The sequence below is a fragment of the Apis florea genome, unplaced genomic scaffold, assembly GCF_048593485.1.
Source record: "Apis florea isolate Af1SG1 unplaced genomic scaffold, ASM4859348v1 contig_2495_pilon, whole genome shotgun sequence".
NCBI lineage: Eukaryota > Metazoa > Arthropoda > Insecta > Hymenoptera > Apidae > Apis > Apis florea.
The window spans coordinates 4522501-4544780 of NW_028256595.1; the positions used below are offsets into that span (position 1 = coordinate 4522501).

At 51.2% G+C, this 22280-nt stretch overlaps 1 protein-coding gene across 3 annotated transcripts in view; it reads left to right on the forward strand.

The window, feature by feature from the left end:
* LOC100866008 (LIM domain only protein 3) overlaps window positions 1-22280 on the forward strand; it is a 58697-nt gene that overhangs the window by 25230 nt on the left and 11187 nt on the right. For 2 of the 3 annotated variants that reach the window (XM_086907008.1, XM_086907011.1), the window contains exon 2: window positions 9976-10073. The gene's annotated coding sequence lies outside the window, so the exon portion shown is untranslated. Of the gene's footprint in view, window positions 1-9726; window positions 10074-22280 lie in introns of those variants that run through there. The other variant, XM_086907010.1, reaches the window with a different exon arrangement.

Sequence of the window (22280 nt, forward strand, 5' to 3'; positions counted from 1 at the left end):
AAATTTTCCCTCTTGCCGGTCTTTGTTGCCCGTTCCACGTATTTTCAGTCGACGTGTATTTCCTCGACGACACGTGTACAGGGAGGAGGATTCAGGTTTTAAAGTAAATTTTAAAAACGTATTCGTCGGTCCCCGACGAAAATCTCTCCCAACGGCCCGTTTCTGTAATCCGAGGACATTAATTCGTTGGCAGGACGGACTTAAGAGTGTTGACCCGGCCGTTCCCCCAAGGGACCCCTTGTATTTTCTCAGGTTATCCGGGAAGAATCCGAGAAACGATGCGGGACGTATCCACCACCGGTCGTCGAATCTTTTCGTCGCTTCTCCCCACGTCTCTCCGCTTTCGTTGTTTCCGTTGTTCGAGGAACGGAACGCTCCTCGTCTCGAAACGAAACTACTTTTCCCAAATGTATCGAGTTCGCCACGCGTTCGACCGTAAAAAAAAGATCATCGATCGATCGTTTCGTCTCTCATCGACACTTTTACGTTCTCGCGGATTTCACGCGGGTTATATATATATATATATACGGTTGCTACTTATCAGAAGCATCGCAGCGTGGAAACCACCCTAGGGATATCCCGTTCGATTCCGTTCGGTGGTGGAAGATGTGTAAAATCGGCGGTCTCGTTTGCAAGGGTTGTTCTTCGGGGAGCGGCGCGTATGAGCGGTGTCGGTGGCAGAGATCCAGGGGCAGAGGTGGCTCGCAAGCAAGAACGGGCGGGCAGGGCGGGAGGTTATTGCCTGTTGGGTGATTTATCTAGTAATACTAGCCGACAGGCCACGAGGCCGGGGCACCAGGCATGGGGGCAAACCCGTGCCTTCTACCCCTACCCGTGGGGCCAACCACCGGCACCGGTGGAAATTAAAAACTCACTTTATTACACGTCTCATTCTGTGCTCCCCTGGCCGCCTTCCTCCCCCCCCCCTCTCCCGGCCAAACCGTCTATACGATCCTCTCCTTTCCTCCTCCCGCTCTCCTCTCGTTCCGCCGCGCGCTCTCTCTCTCTCTCGTCACATCCTGCCTGCCGTCCCTGCAGCAGCGCCTCGTTCAACGCCGCGGACCGACTTAATATGAGGCCGGCCATACCTGATGGAACGAATATTATTAAAGTTCGCCCGCACGCGAAACCCGTGAAATATCGCTGCTCCCTTTCTCCTTTCCCCCACGCTCCACGTCTCTTCTCTTCAGCGCCGTTTAGACCCTTCACCTCCTCCACTCTTGCCACCGGGCTTTTATTATCTGCCTCTAGCTTATACTCGAGACGGTAGCGAACTCCCAGAAGCAAAAATAATCACGGGTAAGCCGCGATGTAAATACGCTGGGCTTCCACCGCCACCCTCGCTCCTCCTCCACCTCTCACCTCTCTCTCTCTCGAAGTCCTTCGCATCGGGCTTTTCCATTTGCTCGATGCGGCGTATTCCGATTTTTCAAGTTTTCGCGGAAACGCCGCCACGGATCGAGCCGAGTATCGCTCGAGTACTCGCGCGGTAAGTAACGGAACGTTACGCGATGGATTATTTATGATTCCGTGCTTTTATCTGTATTACTTCGTCCGTTGCTGCGGTCCCGGCTGCGCCTCCAACACCGATCTCCCGCTTATGTGTTAAGAATGCTTGTTTCCCGCGCGGGGGATGATCTGTCGCGAAACGAAAAATTTCCCCCTAAAAGGTAAAGCGCGGCTGCGACCAATCTCGGATAGATTTCCTCGATCGAACTTTTCGTTCGATCGCCAAAAAAAAAAAGCGTAAGAGATTATTCTTCTCTTTGTCGTTTCTTTCTCGCGCGTGGCCGATACGAAATTTCACGAGATCCTTCTATTTCGAATTCGTTTAATTTTTGCGGGAACAGCGTAGCGGTATAGTCGCGTCTCGCGCGAAATCCGTCTACGATCGAGCAACGCGCGTTAAATTCTAGCCACCTTACTCGATTTATCGAGCCGAACATTATTGGCCGTTTTGCTTTCTCCCTCTTTCTCTCTCTCTCTCTCTCCCTCTCTCCGTCTTTTCAACCGATGACTAAATTTTCCCTCTCGGTCGGAGGGGGGACGCCTGTGTATAATCCGCAGACAATCAAGGTCGGTCGGTGGTGCGAGGCGGGGTAACGCGATTGATTCAATTTTCAACGTAAAGGGAGCGGTTACGGAGGGAAAATTGAAGCAGCGCGTTGATCGGGCTCGAAACGGCCGTGGAACATTTATCTTATCGAGGAGACATTGGCAAGGAAAGCAAGCAGACCTTCTAATCACCTTTGCGTTGCAGCTGCGCTCCCTCTCTCTCTCTCTCTCTCTCTCTCTCTCTCTCTTTCTCCCTCCACCTCGCCCGTCTTCGCGTCTCCCTTCCTCCCTTCCCTGTGCTCGCTCACGCATTCGCCAGCACGCGTGTACGTGCATAGACCCCGATGCGTACCCGTCGGTATCTGCCGTCGGTTTTATTAATGCCAATAAGCCAATTATCGTCGATGAATGGAATATCTTGCTCAATTACCGATCCAAACTATCGATTGATGATTTTTTTTCTTTTTTTTTTTTTTTTTTTTTTTTTTTTAATCCACGAACCGATGATGATTTTTAACCGAGGTTTTAACGAGCTCGTCCACCGAGCGGTCCACGGAGGAGGAGGAGGAGGAGCGGGGAGGGGGGGGGGGAAGGGGGATCGATCTTGAGACCTCCTCCCCCCGGTAGGGGGAGGGAAAAATCGTGTAACGATCGTCGAAAGTTTCGAATATATCTGGCCCACGGTCCTAGCAAACAGTTGCTTAATATTTCGGGAACGGATAATACCAGCGTGGAGGGCAAACAACGCGTAGTAGTATTTCGGCGACGAAATAACCCAAGTCAAATAAAAACGCGGAAACAAACACGGGAACGGGACGTGGAAACGCGCGCCGGTTCGAAAACTAGCTTCCACCCTCTCCTCCTCCCCCCTTCCTCTCTCTCTCTCTCTCTCTCTCTCTTTCCCTCCCTCCCTCCCCTCTCCCTGCCGCGCTCTTGATTCGCCGCGCAATCCCGCGATTTCAATCTAGCTCGGTGCGTAAGTGTCGAGGGAGGGAGAGAGGGTGGTTAAGTCGAAGGTCGCGCCGCGGCTGCCTTATTGAAAATTATCCGCGCGCTCTGAAAAACTGCTCTCTCTCTCTCTCTCTCTCTCTCTCTCTCTCTCTCTCTCTCTCTCTCTCTATCAGTAGCCGGGTTCTTGAACGTTTGCGCGTTGCTCGGCTCGTTCGCTCGACGAAATATATATATATATATAGTATAACGGGGGATGGGGAGAATAATATAGGAAAGAGGGGTTTCTCCAGTCTCCGCTAAGCAATATCCATCCACCCCACATGCCTGCCTGCCTGCCTGCCTGCTTGCCTGCCTGTCTGCCTGTTCGTATTATCGGTATGTACAGGCGGGCTCTCAGCAATTTATCCATTACGGTCCCAGTCGCGCGCGCACTATTATTGCATTTTTTGAAATTATTGCTCTCCCGGCATCGACGTCGCACGCCACCATCTTGATTGACAGGCTGTGCGCGGTACAACCTTTATCGCGGTACAACCGCGTATAACGCGTGCCGCATCGATTTATCGTTACGCCTTTCGCCACCCGCGAGACCGTAACCGTTTATCGAGAATCGTTTTATCGATAACGAAAGACGCTCGTTATAAGAATTGCTTATAGGGCTGGTGATGAGGGGCGCGTGCCTACGCGAAAAGTGCTTCTCCCCACCCAACCCAGTCTGAAAACTGGGTCTGGTGACGCGAAGCGTTCCTCGAAAACGTCCATCTTTCTATGTTTCTTCGACGCGAATACTCGTTATATATCGTACACCGCGGATATAGTTGCGGAACGACGTAGTTGTTGTTCTCGTTTCTTCGTTAAATCGAGTCTCCCTCGATTAATCCCGCGAACGGTTGTCGCGTCAACCGGCCAAGTTAACAGTCTCGTCAGCCGAATTTTATCAATTTTATGCTCGGGCGTTTCTATTCTATCGGAGGGGTTGGTTCCTGTTAGGGGATACGTGCGTAGACTCAATTATCCAAAGTGTGCGCGGCTGGTTGTATCGTGGAGAAGATACTCGACTCGGAAGGCGGTCTGAAAGGAGGTCCGGTAATACATCGTGTCCGAGAAGCGAGCTGGAAGGATGTACGAGTTCGTTTGGGGCGGACGAGGTCCGCAGAGGCTGCCGGTAAAGGTTGGCGCGGTAAAAAATTCAGAGGGTGAATAAATCAAGGAGCGTCGCAGTAGCGGCGACGCTAGTGGAAGCCGGAGAAGGAGAAATAGACGGAGAGAAGGAGCGGAGGCTCGAAGCGGCGCGCGAGCAGCTAGAAGGGAAAGAGTGGCGGCGACCGATGCGTCACGATCCTCTTTCTTTTGTACATACTTTATGGCGAATAATGCGTGAAAAGGGAGCGGGCCGGCCGCGTCTCGTTTCACCATGGACATTCCCACGTACCTATGTATATACATATATACGTATATACACACCGTTCCAACGTAATCCTCTGATCCGTCCTTAGACGCATCGTGATTTAGGGCACCCCTTGCACTCGCACACGTTGGCTTGTTCTTCTATTACAGAAATACGATTAGCCACGCCACGACGGCATATGTATATCGCAGCTCGCACGTATTGTACGAGCGACGTACGTACGTATTCAACGTATCCTGTATCTCGTTATTCTTCGCTCGAACGATGTCGCTCGTTTTTCATTCGGTCCTTGGGCGTTGAGTTATTCGCAGAATAAAGGACATTAATCGTGAACACGCAACGTGCGCTTTTATAAATAGGAGCGACGACGAGTCCCGGATTCGAACGGTTTGTAACGGTTGCAGCTTCCAATGCTGCTCTCCCGAAGAACGTTCCCGATGAAGGGATCGTATCGAGAGTAGATCGGTGTAATTACACAGCGACGCCGCGAGGTAATGGCCGATACCTTTTTACGTAGCTATCCTATTTGCGAGAAAAAGGATTAAGAGGCCGGACAGAGGAGGAAGAGGAAGAAGAGGGATCGAGAAGTCGAGGGTGGGCGAGAAGTGGGGGAGAGAAAGGTTTGGAGGGGTGGAGAAGAATGGGAAGGAGAGGAAGAGGGAGGGAGAGGATCTATACGGTGGGTATGGATCGTAGCGTATCGTCGAGTAAGTTGGAAACGGAGGGTAGGACGCTCGGGGGATGGTGGCTCATCTTGTAATGGACTCAGAAGACAGGCGAGTCGGCTAATGGACCCCTGCTCCTTCAGAAAAGCTCTCGGTATCTGTGCCACACGAGCATCGATGCCATCTCCGTCCTTCCAAAATCCGGCAATCTCCCGCCCCCCGATTTCGCATCGCGACCAAAAACCGTTCTCCCTCTATCGTTCGTCCGCAGAATTCGAGAATTCGAGGCTATCGTATCGCCTAATAGGCGAGAAACTGTCCGTTGTTGTTTGCCCGGTTCACGCTCGGAAAAATATTTGACGTTGCGCGCGGAGGATATCCACTACGTGTTTGGATAACGGGGCAACAACGGGGCGGAACGCGTAGGAACTCGCGTCGGGGAGGCGTGTAACAGCGCTCGCTGCACAAATATTTTCCCGTGGAGATGCGGAACGGTGAGCATTTTTAAGAGGGTACGCGTGCTCTCGGCCGGTAATCGGGCAGGAGAGGAGAGAGGGTTTGGCCTGGAAAAACGCTCGACGTCCAACTATTTTATGAAACAAGACGTTCGGGAGTGATCAGAACGAATAATTGACGGGACGGGAACAATTGGCTCGAATGAAAATATATTTATATTTGACTCGCGTGCGTTGGCTCGCGTGTCATCGGGGATAAGACATGGTAGCGGTAGACGAATAGAAGTTGGCTCGAAGATGGACGGAGAAGAGAGAGAGAGAGAGAGAGAGAGAGAGAGAGAGAGAGGGAGGGAGAGGAAAGGAGGGGCAGAAGGAGGGCAGAGGTAGCTCTACTCTCATCCACTCTTCCTTCTTTCTTTTTCTTCCTTCGCCAACCGTCCTTTCTCGGTCCACTCTTGAGAGTAACGTCTAGCTTCGTTGATGGGCAACGCCACTTGAGCGGCACTAACACACACACACACACACACACACGTCCGCTCCACGTAGAGCTGTCCGGCCGATGTCCGATACATCAGGTCCATGCATAATAAATCCACGGAGCGGGAGCGGAGAGCGTGCGGAGCGCGAACACGCGCGCTTCCTACCTTGGCCCGTGTTGGATGTTGAACAGAGACAGGGGGATGCACTTGGAGTCGAGTGGCAACTTTGAAAACGGGACGTCTCTCCGCGCGTGTTTGTCCTCTTGCTCATCGGTCCGGGGATATCAATATCCAGGGACCGATGGTGTTGGCGGGGAAAACTTGGCCATCAAATTTTTCCCAATTCGCTTCTCTTCGTGTCTGGCGGGGAAGTTGCACGTGAAAATCGGACAGATGGTGTCCTCGACCACGTACGCGGTCTATTCTCTTTTAGGAAATTCCACTCCGAGTTTATGATTCTTGTTTTCTACAATCTCGTTCGATATTGATTTCCCGATCCGACCCATTGTTTCTTTTTTATTAGATTTTTTATTAAAATTATACAGGGGTATGCAACGATTGCGAATTTTCTTTTTTTTTTCTTTTTTTTTCTCTTTCTCTCTCTCTCTTTCTCTCTCTTTAAAATATTTGACTCGCGTTCACGTCTCGAACGAAAAATTTGTAATTATCATTACGATCTCGTTAACGGGAACGGACGTTGAATTGTGTTCCCTGTTTCGGCGCAACATCCTGGCAATTACCGGGGGGAGGGACGAGAAGGGTGTATCGCGTGACTACGGGAAATTTAGGTTTTATCGAAGAAAAGCTCGATCGAATTTAGAAGTTGAAACCGGCGCGGGCTCTCTTAATTAACGAACGCTAAATAAATCCGTTCGGGGCGAAACTCGAATGGGTCGGGCACAAGGGGGTTGCGGGTGGCGGCCGTAGAATTTATTTCGGCATCGACACGGAACGTTTCTTCGGGGGAGAGGGGGAGAGGGGGAGGGGGAAAGGGGAGACAAGAGAACTCGGTGGTCTGGATAGCTGGCTAGCTAGCTACCTACCCGAGTGCCGTTTAGTTTAATACACGTAACGCTACTCTCCGCCTGCTTTTTCTCCCAAATACTCTACTTCCAACCGGTTCGAAGTGGTATAAGTCGTGGACAAAGTAGACGGCGTACAGAAAACCTCCATTAAAGTCCCTAGAAGTGATTAGTACCTTTCCCATCTTCCCCTTCTCCTCCCTTTCCCCAACCTTTCCCCTCTCTCTTTCCCTCTCATTCTCACGTTTCGTTGCCTCCCGTCTCCTCACACACAGGTGTATCCTATTCCTTCGAACGGATCATTCATCCGTCCGACCCATTAACTTAACCCAGAATTTTTGATTCACCGTCCACCGATCGCCACGCCACGCCACGCTTCCACGCCCGTAATGGACGTGAGAATCGGACTCTCCGAAACGATCCATGGGTACTTTTCCCCTCCCTCCCCTCCCCCGCCCCTCCCCCCGGTTTATTCCGTTCGGCTTTTAAAAAATCCACTCCCATCGCCGTGTTTTCTGCGCGCGATTCCCGAGCACACAAGGTCGGGGGTTGGTTTTCCAACCAACGGAAGTGACACGAAACGAGCCGCGCCGTTTCCAAGCTTGGCCGCCGCGAGTTAAAAGCACCGACAGCCCGGACCTCCCCCGACATTCTACGAAATTAAATTCAACATAGATAGTTTCGTTCCTGATTGCAGATGAAACCTGGCAATCGCCCCAATTTCATTTCGTCCTCCGCGCGAAAAATAGAGGGGAGGGGGAGAAAAAAAGGCTGCGTAGCCGTCTACGCGTGCGTGTACGTATATATACGCGGCAAGGGTTGGCCGAAAAAAAAAAAAAATAAAAAAAGGGTGGATGCGGATTGTAAACCGACGCGTCGAAATCCCGATTCGAAAAATAGAGCGGCGCGTTTCCCGTGAACCGGAAACTTGGCGGACGTTAAATTTAGCCGCGCACCGATCGGGAGAGGGTTGGCCGGGAAACTGGAGGAGGGGGAGGGCGGTGAATCGAGGACGAAAGGAGGAAAGTCGTGTAGCGTCGAGTCGAGTCGAGTCGAGTCGAGTCGAGTCGAACGAAATTTCACGGAAATATCATCATTTTGCGCGAGGCGTAATCCACTCTTTTCCCCTGATTTAATCAGCGGCCGGTCGTAAATCAGCCGGTAATTAAAAGAGAGGCCCATCGTGGATGGCGGTGGTAAACACGGCCTAATCCATTTCAGTTGGGTAGCTCATAGGTGTGGATAGTGGATGGGAGCGGGAAAAAAAGGTCGTAGCCTTTCTAATTTAATCTGGCGAATGATTCCGTGATTCTCGAAGCCGGCGGCAACCCTTTCATTACTTACGTCCCCACTTTACCACCCCCATCGAGATACCCTCGCGCGCGCCACGGCAGCTCCACGAGCCTCTGTGCCTCCTTTGCCCCGCGGACACCCCCCCCCTCCTCCCCCCCCGCCAAGAACCGGCGCAGAACACTAAATCAGCGACCAGTGTAATTTTTGTAATGGGAGGTGTGGCCTCGTAGGGGTGGTAGAGACGCGTCTCCCACCGGGAGAGCCAGACATATAGGTAGGGATGCCATCCCTGCGTTCGCCTCGCGTCGAGGAATGGTAGGGTTCGTAGGGGCGATTTTAGGGGTGGAATTCTACGATGCGAGCACGCCGCTTCGGTGGTTAATCCTCCGTCGCTATGTCTCAACTCGGATTACGATCCGCCACGTTACTGCCTTCTCTCTCTCTCTCTCTCTCTCTCTCTCTTTCTCTCCCTCTCCCTCCTCTCTCTTTCCATCGCTTTGTTACACTTTCCTTCCCTCCAACTTCACCGCGCGCGTGTATATATATATATATATATATACACGGTATTTGCACGTATACGCTTTCATCTCCCGATACAAAGCGAATCTCCTTCGTTGATTTATCCTCGAAAGGACGGTAATTAGAGACACTTCTGTTCCTACGATGCCCGCCCGATGCCCGCGTGGTTATTATTGAACCGTGTATAGTTCGATGAAAATCGTTTCCATCGAGTCCTTCTCCTTTGCCATTCCAAACGATCCGTATCGGTCGGTGCTTCGTTATCCCCGCATTTAATCAATTTACCACGAATATACAAGTCAAATCGACCTCTTAAAAAGGAAAAAAAAGAAAAAGAGAGAAAGAAAGAAAGAAAAAATAGGAAAGGAAAGAAAACATCTTCGCTTAGAAAATCTGTTTATTCTTCTCCATTCCGATCGGATCCGCACTCGACTCGTGGGAACATATTCCGTATCCGATACCGATTGGCGCTTTGATCATCGTCTTAATCGGCTTGAAACGCGAATCCCCGCGCTCCTCGCTGCCCGAGAATTTCGCTCGAGTAGCAGTTAAACTGTGCGGCAGCGTAAATGGTTCGATGATAGGCGGCCGCGGAGTGGGGCAGCGAGTGCGGGTTGCGTTTGATGGCGGGTGCAAATACGGGTTTCGGCTTGTGCGAGTTCCTCGGGTTCGGGATACGGGTGCGATGACGGTCGAGTGTGACTGACAGGAGTGGGGTGGATCGTCACCGGAGGGGAAGGCGAGAGAAGCGACGCAGGGATGGAAATCCGCCAGGTGGTGGGGATACGGGCACGAGAGTGGGGCGGATAGAGGGGTAAACGGTGGAAGAAGTGGGGATTTATCACTTTCGGTGGCGTGCCGCGGTCGCACGCGGTACTCGGTAGTTTACAACTGGCCGCCGAACCGGCGGTTTCGTGTCTATCTCGCTCCTCGTCTGCTACTCGTCTATCCTCTGTCGTCGTGTTCACGGTGTTCGAGGAACGTTCGCGATGATACCTCGTTCCTCGTGACAGAATAGAAACGACGTCGGTCCCCTCCGTATTACATAATTCGAACGAATTACGCGCGAACTCGTTTCGATTTTCCATGGCGAGTCGATTGATAAACAGTGAACGTTGTTCTGTGCAGCTGGTGTAGTGGTGTCACGTGACAGAGGGAATCTGGAGAATCGTTCTCGGCACAAGGTGACATCCGTGGAAACTGGCTCGAGCTTCGAACTCTGTCAGGTAAGTTTTCGAAAAGAAAGAAATTGCTCAAGTATCAATTATCGACAACTTATTCGTACAACTTGCTCGATGATTTTTGACGTTTCGAATGGATAGCGTGTTTTTCTTTGTCTCCGTTTTTTCTTTTCTTTTCTTTTCTCTTCTCTTCTTTTCTTTTCTTTTCTTTTCTTTTTTTTTTTTTTTTTTGTTTTTACGCACACAAATATCATCGCTAATTGCAATGATAAAAACGAAACGTGAAAGAGGAATTTGCGGTGTGTAATTCAAATTTCACAAGTTCCATTCGGGCAGCCTGGTTCAGAGCGCGATCACACGTTCAATTTAACAGGGGCTTCCGGTGAAAACCGCATTTGCCCCTTCCACAGCGGTGCGATTAACGTGTGCGCGCGCGCGCGCGCGCGTGCTTGTTCCCGCTCAATCCGCGTCGTTTGAAAATTGTTATAAAATTCCGCGTAATCCTCTTTGCATGCGAAAGATGGTAAATGAAAAAAAATGGTTGGGAGACAAATGGAAGGTGAAAATTATTCACAGTTCCGATATCGCGCGTTACACGAAGACGAATAAATCTGTTAATTGCGGTCGCATTTTTTTTTTTGTTTTTCTTTTTTTTTTTTTTTTCTTGTTTTCTTCTCGTCTCATCGTGACGCGTAGCGTTTAGTCATCGTGTCGGTGGCTCGATTCGAATGTCCTCGTCCCTGCCTAGTGGCAACGAAAGGCAACGCGTTCGTATGGTTGCCGCGTTAGCGATACCGATTCCTTAGAAGTTGGAGTTAATCCGCATCCCGTCAAATGTCGACGTGTTCGCGCGTGTGTGCGTTAATTTTTTGGTAAAGTGGCGCTCGGTTACAGTGGGGCGCGGGGACGGGGGAATTTTTTTCAATCAACGTTCGGAATTACCGTGCGAAACTCGACGTTTCATCGCGCTCATAACACAATACCGCCGTTATTACGAATGGGACATCGGTCGTTCGCTTTAATTGACTTTGATACGCCGCGCGGCCGATGTTTATCTCCCTCGTGCGAGCTGTGTGTAGACGAAAAAAAAAAAAAAAAAAAAAAAAAATTTCATTCATGAAAGTACTATTCACGATTTACCCTGTGAACAACTGATCTTTGAATCAAAGCTAACCGTATTTTATATATATATCGTTATCTCGCTGCGATTAAATTGATACGATTTTTACGATGATCTAATTTATCCCGCTTCTCTCCCCAACTCCCTCAAACCTGCCATCCGCCCACGCTGCATCATCCTCCGTTCATTTTTCTCTCTCACCACGATTCATCGGGACCGGATATCTAAGGGGCTGTCCGTTGGCCGAGAGAAACGCGAGGGCTGTCCGTTTGAATTTCAATAATTGGCGCCAGTTTTAGTAGCGGCGGCGGTCTCGTTAGTCGCCCTCCCGTACGGAGTGACTTAATTATTTCGTTTGAAGTCCGCGGGAGACGAAGGAGGGAGACGGAGAAGGGGGAGGCGGGAGCAGTTGAGACGAAGACCGAGGCAGAGATCGTTTGGTTGTATCGCGTCTGTGTGGCTCGTTCGAAGCGGCATGGCTGGATCCGCGCACAAATAAATCGAGAGAAAACTGGGAGGACGAGGGAGAGAACGGTCTAGCGAACGTTTATTTTACACCGACAAATTGGTGCAGCTAATTAGCTCCGGCTAAAAGCAGAAGTATGACCGTGACGCCTGAGCCCTCGTGTCGCGCCGCATCGACGTTGCTACGACGCTGTACGCGGTATCCGTGTACAACAACGTTTCGACGTTGCTATATCCAGAAACGAATCACCATCCCCGCATAATCATCCTTCACGTTTCCGTCTCTTCTTTATAAGCCGCCTTCGATTGAATCCGAACCCGACCCTTGTGCCAGGTGTCTACGCACCGAATCACGATAATCCTGCAATTACCGATTCTTCCCTCTCTCTCTCTCTCTCTCTCTCTCTCTCCCTTCGTCCCTTTTCTTTTTTCACTCGTCACAACAAATTCGAAAGATTCGAAGATTTTGGAAAACAGGTGAATGTAATATATATCTTCGATCTTGGTTCGTTCGATCGTACGAGGTATCTGTCGGCGTTGCCGAGGAAATTATAGGGAGGGAGGGAGGGGGAGGGAGGTTAAGGGGGAGGGGTCGCGCCGTCAGTCGCGATATAATTTAATAATGCCGGCCACGCGTAATGTCTTTCGACACGCGTCAGCGATAATTCCGAGGCGAATGTCCAATAAAAAGCCACTTTGCCCGATCGAAATATCAAATGTAATCCTCTTAAGTCGGGTGGTGCACCGGTCGAACGTGTATCTCCGAGACTGACCATCCTACGCTATCCTTTTCTCCCTCTCTTCCCTCCTCCCTCCTCCCCCTCTTTCATCCCTCTCTTACAGAAGAGCGTCCACGTTCTCCCCGTCCTCGTCTTTCCGACCACGCGACTCACCCGCGAACTTCCAAGTTAACTTCTAACCTCCCCCTCACCCCTCGCCGTCCCTATCCAGAGGCGTTGCTTTTACGCCGATTGAAGCCTCCCTTGGCGGGTCCTTGGGCACTCCGCCAGGTGGCAGTGCCGCGTCCTTCTGGGCGTCGGCCCCTTCCCGATATCCCATTTACGAGATTTTCTTTTTTTCTCTTTTTTTTCTTTTTTTTTTTTTTTTTTTCACGCGATGCCTCTCCTCCATATCTCTCCTCGATCTTTTTCCTCTTCTCCACCACGCGCGAATCCTTCATTCTTGCCGAGGAATTTCATCGGGAGGAGAGGAGAGAGGGAGGGAAGGTTGGGCGTCGGATAGGAGAGCGAGGTCTAAATTTTTCGCGTGCAACCCCACTCCGTGCGGGCGGAGGGCGAGCCACGGCACGCGAGCCCGAATATAATTAACCGAAACTTTAATTCGTTTCGTTGGGGGAAGCGGCCTGTTTGCCGTTGTTCGATAACAGCGAAGATCGAGGGGATTACGAGGGGAATCTCGGATCGATGAATCTCGGAGAGAAGGATCGTTGCGGTAGCGATTTCCGGTCTCGACGATTCACCACTACCGCGCTCCACCTCGATCGAAAACGTAAACCCGTAAATCTACGAGAGGGGAGAGGGAGGAGGTAAACGCGCGATGGATCCGATCAACGCGGGACGGGATGGAACACGATGGTATAAAGCGTAGACGTAGGAATAGAACGGAGCGAGAAGAGGAGGAGGAGGAGGAGGAGGAGGAAGGCCGGGCAACCGGTCGGTGGGCAACGCGCAATATCGGTGTCCCCTTGATCATTAAAGAACCATTTGCAGTTGCACCGATGCCGACCGACGTTGAATAATTAACCGGCCACCGACTAAAATCGATTCATTAATTAATAAAGCGGCTACGCCCGCTTCTACTAATAACGCCAGTCCACAATTGAATAGAGATCGCGTTCATTAACTGTCCGTGTACTATTAGCAGCGGTTGCGGTACATTACGAACGAATCGAATCAACTGACCAGAATGATCGAGTTTGCCACCCCGATAAACAATTTTTCTACCCCTCCTCGTGCCCATCGTTATAACCTACGCGTACACGCGGCTCTCCATCGTCGTAACCCTCGTCGATACCCGCTGGATACACGAATTTCTGCGCCCCCCTTCTAAAACCGCGAACAAAGACGGCCCGGTCTTTCGCGTCCTCCCTGGGTGGTTAAAAACACTTTGTCCTCTTTGTTGAACTCCGTTTCCTCCGATCACCTCGACGCCCGTCTCCCGTCTCTCTCGCCGCGAATTTTCCTCTCCTCCTCCTCGTTGCTCCTCCTCGAGAAGTCTCTCCTTCCTTCCTTCCTTCTCGCTCGACGACTCCTTAAGCAACCTGCTCCGTCTATCTCTCGTCCGTTTGTGTCCGCCTTTCCTCGCTTCTTTCCTTCTTTCTTTCTATCTATCTATCTCTCCACTTTGCCTCTCTCCTTCGCTACTCGGTCGGTCGGGGCGTGCCGGCTATTGGCCGGGATATCTTTCGATTATCAAGACCATCCGTAGCTACCGCCTTAGCCGAACGGGCGCCGTTGTCTTCTCGGCTCTTTCAATTAATGTTTTGATTGATTTCGGACCCTTGCCCCGAGGCCGACCCTCTCCCCCCCCTTCCATCCTCTCGAGCGCACGATTCCTGCTCTCCCTTGTCGCCGCTTGCCGCTGCTCGCGTCATCGATCTTCATATTTACCTTTTAAGCTTCTATTGTCTCGTTTATACGGTACCGCGTTATTTGTACAGGATTATTCTTGGCAACGGGTAAGTAAGACCCTTTATTACCGGGGACGGTAAGAGACGAACGACGGTTCGATCAGATTATTCTTTCTTTCTTCCCCCCGTGAAATTCTTCCTTTCAAGTTTCATACTTACGATCGCTCACGATCGTTTTCTTTTTTTTTTTTTTTTTTTTATCAAAAGACAAACGTCTCGTATGGTAGATTTGGGGGAATCCATCGAAACTACTCCAGCGATTTGCCCGAGTCAAAGAGCGAGCGATTTAAAGTACTTTCGGAGGGAGGATGGCCGTTAGCCCGCAGCTTTCTCCCCCGGATTAACCGAGACTTCCGTTTCCGATGCTCGTGTACGCGAGGAATCCGCGCGGGGAATGGACCCCCTGGTGGGACGAGGGTTTGGCAACGTACTCGGCCACGCCGCCGTGCATCGGTAAACGAAGCAACGATCTCGAGACTCGCTCGAGACGGTGTTATATACCGGTGGCTGTTTTATTGCGAGATTTGCGGCGTGGCCTCTCCGTGTAACAAGACTTACTGAGATCTTAATAGAATCTGAGACCGACCCCTCTCACCACCGAGTAACTCCGTCTTCGACTACAACTCCTTCCTTCTCCTGCTTCGTAACCTTCGTTTTCTAACTCGCTCTCTTCCTCCCCTTCCTCCCTTTTTTCCTTTCTTTTCATTTCTCTCTCTCTCTCTCTCTCTCTTCCTCCCTTCTCTGGGTCTCCATCTCGGTGGAATTTCCTTTTTCCGCCAGAAAGCATCGTCCCTCTCTACGCTCTGCCCGGCCTTTCTTCGGCCGGGCAGGGATGGAAGGGAGAGAAAAGGGAGTTGACCTCGACGCTGCATCCCTCTATCAGGAAAAGGGGTGCTTATTCTAAGCGTATATATAAGAGGGGTAGGAGAATGGCCGGGGTGGGCTGTACGGTGATTTATGAATATTGCCTACCGAGAAAAGTGTATCGCGCGTCGATTCTGCCCTCTCGACTCTCGAGTCGACTTTGAAACGTTTTCTCCTTCTCTCCTTCTCTACGGTATACGATCTCGCTTAGCGTTCCGATTAGCGGAGGATCGTCTGGGAAAAATGGAAACGGGAGACGATCGATCCCGATCTCGCCTCGCCTCGATTTCGATCCAACTCTCCTCGATCCCTTCTCTTCTCGTTCGTCGATTCATCGACGATGAACCGGAGAGGGAAATTTGAAGTTTCGCGAAGTGAAATTATCGTTTAACGAAAAAAAAAAGATAAAGATCCAGTGGCTGGTCGGGGCGCGATATTGGCTCGGCGATCGCAGAGATTGCGCAGACGCGATCGCTGTAAACCTCGACGGGTCGCGGCGCTATTCTTCACGGTACGACGTAATTAATTTTGCGTTTTATCGCGTGGGATCGACTATTAATTACAGCCCGGGGAACGTGAGTGCTCGCGCTAAATGAATGGTCCTTCGGCCGACAATAGGGAAACCTTATTAATAAATATGCGCCGGGGGTGGTGACGGTGGTGGTGGCGGCGGCGGTGGTGGTGGTGCGGGTATCTTGGCCGCGTGGCGCGGTAACGACGATCGCGAAATTCGGAACACGCGTGTCTCTCTGTGTCATCTGCTCGACTTCGCCTCCCTCCCGGGGTGAGGGGGGAGGGGGCGGGCGGGCGGGGGGGGCAGATGGGCGGGCGAAGGGGTAGGGGAGGAAGGGGAGGGTGTTTTGTAGCGCAAATATAAACATAACATAGACAAGGGCAAAAATAAACATTGCACGGGTGGTCGATTCGAAGGGTTGTTCAAATCCATGTTTCGACGGTATGCGTCCATTCGAAAACGAATACCGCCTATTCGTTGAATACACAAGGCGTTGAATTTTTTTTCAAACTTTCATCATCGCTTATTTAATCTCTTATTCGATCGAATCTAAAAATAGATCCGATCCTCTGTTGAGAAGAGTAATCGTTCTTTTCAAAAAAAGTTCTTCGCTTCGATATATTTTGAAGAAGAAAAAGAAAAAGAGGGGGAGGGGAAGGGGAGGGGAGGGGGGGGGAGAGAAAGGTAGCGAACGGTGTAATCGATCGCAGAAGAAGAATTTTACGTTTTATCCCTCCCTTGAAATTTATCGTCGCAGATCTGATAGGGAGAGAAATAAGGTTAAATCGAATTCTTTCCTATTCACGGCGACATCGGCGACGCGCATCCGCCCACGATCTGTCCCTATATCCCTCGTATACACCATCGAACAATTCCATCTCCGCCAACTCCAACCTCAAGCCTGTCGTCTCTCGACGCGTCATCCTAGGGGCTAGTAGCGTTGCTCGAGCCTTGTTTCTTCGAGAGGACGGTTTAATGGGAGTCGCGTCAAACGGGAAACGTTTCGTATTGATGCGCGTTACGTACCACATTTTCACCACCGAGCGGGCGGGAAACGTGGGAAATAAACTCGCCGGAGGAATTCTGGAAGGAGTTCAAAGTCCGATATATACCCTTATCCCCTCCATTCTCCTCTCCTCCTTTGCCATTCTTTTCTTTTCCGCCCGTTTACGCCTCCCGTTTCCTCTTCGTCCCGTTTCGGATTTTTCTTAATTCAATGGGGACTGATTAAACGGGAAAAAACCCGTTTCCCGTTTGAAAGACGACACGAGGGAAACGAAATTCCGCAGTTATTCCCGGCGATAATCGTTAGCGTAGTTACCGGCTAATTAGCGCCAAGCTTCGAAAATATCTGGACTCGTAGATACGACTCGCGGAGAGGAAAAACAGAGAGCGAGGGGGAGGGGTGGAGGGACGGCGCAAACGAGGGAAAGACAGAGAGCGGTTAGAAGAATATTTTATAACGAGCTCTCGCTACGAAGACAGCGGCGGTTCGTACGGTTGCCAGCGCGTATAACGGTAAGATCGGGAGTAGATCTGTCTCCCCAGGAAGCTTGTTAGGCGTCGGCGAGCTCCGCTATCTTCTAATTGGCGATATAATGATTCTGAAGGATGGAATAGCATGGTCCTGAAGGGGCCGAGGAGCACCCTACTCGGTACTCCTTCCCTTGTTAGGGGTGAAATTAAAATTTGGCTCTACCTACCTTCCTTCCCCTCCCCTGCCATCCTTTTCTCTTCTCTTCTCTTCCATCTCTCTCTTCCATCCCTATTCACCACTTGCAGCTTTCCCCCTCCGCTTCCTCCCTCCGTTTTCTCTCTCCTACCCTCCTTCTTCGGCTCTCTTCTTCTCCTTCTTTCTCCCCAGTGGATTCGTTACGCGACCGCTGTGAAATTTATATGTCTTCTCGTATAGTTGGAGGAGATTCGACCGCGAGGACGGACGATCCCGGTCGTTATCGTGTTGTTCGAATTTCGAGGACCTTTCTTAGAAAGCTTGGATGGTCGAGCATCGCGTGATTGCGTTTGTTATATCCTCCCTCGTATATCCTCTCTCTCTCTCTCTCTCTCTCCTCTCTCTCTCGCGCTCGAAAAATCGGGGAGGGGGAGAAGGTCGTTAAAAAAAGATCAAGGAAGATCGGTCGGTGGCGGTGAGATGACGCGGAGAAACGATCTTGTCTGCGGCGGGAATTTCCAGGAGGAGGTCGAAATTTCGAAGCGGAGCCCATTAATTGGGACGATTAAACGCGTCCTCCCGGCGCGCCGGTTAATTGGACGACGCCCGGTTCGAAAGTAGTGGCGTATCAACCGGCGATTTCGTTTTATATCGCAACCGGAAACTATGACTCGTGAAATCAACGCGGCCGGGACCCGCGTTCCGTTAAAGCGCCAATGCTTAATTAAACGTTAATCTGGCGCGCGATGGTTGAAACGAAAGTAGTAGTCGGTGGTCGGGCGAAGGAAGGAGGAGGGGGGAGAGGACCGTGGGACTGTGTGTGAGGAGCAACCGACGAGAGAAGGTGGAGGTGGAGGGAGGGATGAAATTAAGGCTCGCCGGTTGATTCGAATTCTCCTTGAGAAATTTCCTTTCCCCGAGAACGCCCTTCGTGCGCTCTCTAGTAGTTACTAAACTGGTCGTCTCAATTAGCGAAACTTGCAGCTACGTTACCGACTTCCAATTAGTCATAGGTTGCAAACTGTATCGCGCTTACTGGAGCGAGACTAATAACTTCTAGACCATGAAATATATGCATAGATACACGATGCAAATTAGTGGTGCGCGGCCGTGCGGACATTTATGAAATATACCAAGTAAGAAAAATTTCGGCCCACTCTCTCTCGCTCGAGTGTCAAGTCTTCTCTCAATTATAAATGTACGTGTACATATATATATATATATCTTGCATTCGATCCACGCTTCTCTCACCTTCCTCCTCTTCTTCCTCTTTCAGAGATTCGCGATACAGATTTTTTCCCGCGTGAAAGTTCAACGTTCCAAGACGGACGGGGGACGAAAGGAGCGAAAACAAGGAACGTGCGGGATCCGGCACAGTTCCCGTGTCGGAAGCGAGAGGCGCGGCGAGGGTGTGCGGCGCGGCCGACACACGGGCACACGTATATTCACCGACGACCGTCGATCCTCGGCGAATTTACGAAGGCCCTTGTCGCGCGGCTGATAGTTACAGGCCTGGTCTCAATTAGTAGAACTTACGTCGCTAGGGTCCAATTAGACGTAGGCTAGAAGCTACACCCTGTTTGCTCAAGTTTGCCCGTACCTATGCACCACCGTCCGTCGGATGGGGTTGCTGCCCGTCCTGTACCTACCTACCTACCTACCAACCCTGTTCAAGGTGTCTTTTTCCTACGCTAATGACTAATTAGCAGCCTCTCCACTTCACGGTATAATGACACGGGATACAGCCTTGAGCCGTCGGCTGGGATCATTATTAAACCCCGAAATTGCAGTCGTGCCTCGTGTTATGCGCCACCTCGTGGTGCCCTCTACCCTGCCCTATCCTCCTGCGCTCTGTCCCCAACGCGTATCCGACGAGACCGGCCGCCGCCGCTCTCTCGATCCACGCCTCGAAGGACACGCGGCAAGATGCGGAACGTGACTCGACGAGGATGAGGGTGCGTTCCGATTTTTCCCCTCTCTCTTATACGACCAATTTTTTTCCTTCTTATTTTTTTTTTTTCCCCTCTCTTTTTCCGTTCCCTCGTTTCTTTCCTCTCTTTCGTCTCTTCTCTCTCTCTCTCTCTCTCTCTCGTCCAAGTTCGACGCGGTTAAAGCGTGACCGAGTTATTTTCATATTTGATCGGCTCGTTTCGCGCAGCCACGAAATATATCGAGTTCCACGGGCGGATAAGAGATACGTGTGAGATTACTTGTCTAATTGCTTCGACGCTAGATGCAATTAAACAGGGTTCCCCGGTGAGCGCGGGAATCCGGACAAGTACGCAGAGGATATTCTTAATTGCGTATCAATATTGCAGCGGATCTGTAATACGAAACGGGAGAAGCGTGGTGGTGGTGGTGGTGGTGGTGGTGGTATATACGAGGAGATCGAGTGACTCAAACGGGGTCGTTGAATTCTCGTTTTCGTTTTCCCGAAGTAATTTCATTCGTAACGCATAATTTAATTCTTCCCTATAGATCCAACCCCTGATATTATACCGTTGGCCATTTTAGAGGTGGGAGGGGGACGGGGAGGGGAGGGGGAGGGGGAGGGGGAGGGGGGGAATCTGGATAAGAACGGGGTTATTTTAAGTCACGTATCGATATCGAGGTAACCGTAACCTGTAACGAAAAACGGGAGAGGAATAATACGCGATCAGGTGGCGCACAAATAGGATCGTTGAATTTTATTATAGTTTTTAAACTAATTTCACTCGCGACGAAAAATATTCTAAACCATCCGACAGGCCAATTTCCACCCGCATCGCGTCATATTATACGACAGCCTGCCTATTCTCTCGCTTATTGTTACGCAACGACCGACGAATTCGTCTCGCTCTCCCCGCCTCTCTCTTCTTCCTTCCTTCCCTTCCCTCCCCCCCCCTCTCCCCGCTTTCTTTTACATTTTATTTATTTCCTAAAACGTCCGTCCCCCGGCCGGCCACTTTATATTTGACATTTTTATTAAACCAGCCGGTAGCCCTCTTCCCTCCCCCTACCTCCCCCCCCCCCCCGCGTCCGTGGCGACAGCGTATCTCGGGGACGGCAGCGGGGCCATCCGCGATATCCATCCCATATTGCCGTTAGGGCAGTTTCGTAATCTTCTCTAGGGGCGCCCTTCCTTATATTGACCGAATAAAAACTCGTATCCGCCGCCTATTCGTCGATCGCCGATGCGCCCACACCCCTTCGACTCGCTCCATTTCGCTCGGAACCACGAAAGACAGTCGGCGCGGAAGTGATGGGGGTCCCTGTATCGGGTCCACGGCCACCGTCACGCTGCTACCTACTACTATGCCCCCCCCCCCCTCCATAAATCAACTTTTCACTTTACGATTCGCGTCGGAAGAAGGCGGTTTCCACGCGACCAACTTCCTTTTTTTTTTCGCGCGAGAACGATTTTCGCGCGGGTAGAGAGAGGGAGAGAAAGAGAGAGATCCCCGCGGAGATTTCACTCCCCCTCCGTGATACATCGCGCACGCGTCGTGATCGATCGAGTCGATTACCGATACGCGGGCATCGGTCGCGAGATATAATACAAATGATCAAATTGACGAGATCGAATTTTATCAGCGCCGCGTCGTCGCCGTCTGAGAATGGAATACCGCGCGATGGAATTTGATAGCCCGAGCCCGGCTGACAAATAACTGTACACCCGTGAAAAGTTCGATCGGTACGCGCTTAAGAAGCGGATTTCTCCCTCTAGGCTTTTGCGCGTCGCCCCTCTGCCGCGATCTCTTCCGAATGATCGGAAGAGACAAGTCGGATGGTATGGATGATTCGTGATCGCGAATTTCGTAGGCACGTGAAAATTTTCATCCTCCCTTTCCCCTGGAATTTCGCACGTCGCTTCCTTCCTCCGTTTTTCTTTCTTTTCCTTCTCCCGCGCTTCGCGTGTTCTCGTCCGGATGGAGTTTGATCCGACGATCGCGTATCACTCGAATTACCAGAAGCGTTACCGACCAAACGGATGGGAGGAAGAATGGGTGACGCGGGAAGGAGGGAAAGAGAGAGAGAGAGAGAGGAGAGAGAGGGAGAGACAGGGGTAAGGAGAGGTTAGAAGCGGAGACAGGGGGAGGAGGGAAAGAGAGGAAAGAAGAAGAAGAAAAAAGGAGAGAGAGGAATAAATCCGGAGAAAAAATGGAGCGCACAGATCGTTTGACGAATCACGAGACGCCTCTTGGATACGCGGATAGGTGCGGCACGCTAAGAGGGGGGCCAAGGGGATACGCGGTAGAGGGATGATGTTTTTTTCCTCCGCGGCGCCTCTTTAATTTGCCCTCCAATTAACGGACGGGGTCCTATTTGAAAAATACCTGCCACGAGGGCTGGCAATTATACTCCTTCCTTTTTTTTTTCTTTTTTTTTTTCTTTTTTTTTTTTTTTTTTTTGCGCCACGAGCGCGTTATTAGCGCTATCCGTCGTTCCTCTTGCTCCTCCTTCTCCCTCATCTCCCACACTCCTTTCCTCCACCTCGACCATCTCTCTCTCTCTCTCTCTCTCCCTCCTCTCTCATCCCACCAAACTCTCTCCTCCTCCTCCTCCTCCTCCTCCTCCTCCTTCTGCCGCCTCGTCGAGCTGTTCCTCTTCGTTCCCACCGTCCTCCGCTCGTCCACGTCCCACCCGCGCTCTCTGTCACCCTCGCTTTTTACATGCGTGTGGCCGCGTTCGCGTATCCATATCTGCGTCTAGTTGTATGGGTTTTGCGCGAGTGTGGTAGTAGTGGTGATGGCGGTAGTAGTAGTAGTGGTGGTGGTGGTGGTGGTGGTCCAAGGGGGAGGACACGCGGGGTATATAGGGGAGAAAGAGAGAGAGAGAGAGAGAGAGAGAGAAGGGTGGAGAGAGAGAGAGAGAGAGAGAGAGAGGGACAGAGAGAAACGGTTGGGAAGAGGGAAACGAGAAATAGAGAAGGTGGGGGAGGGGGTGAAGAAGGTTGAGGGAGGGATGGAGTCGGGATGCTGGCGAGT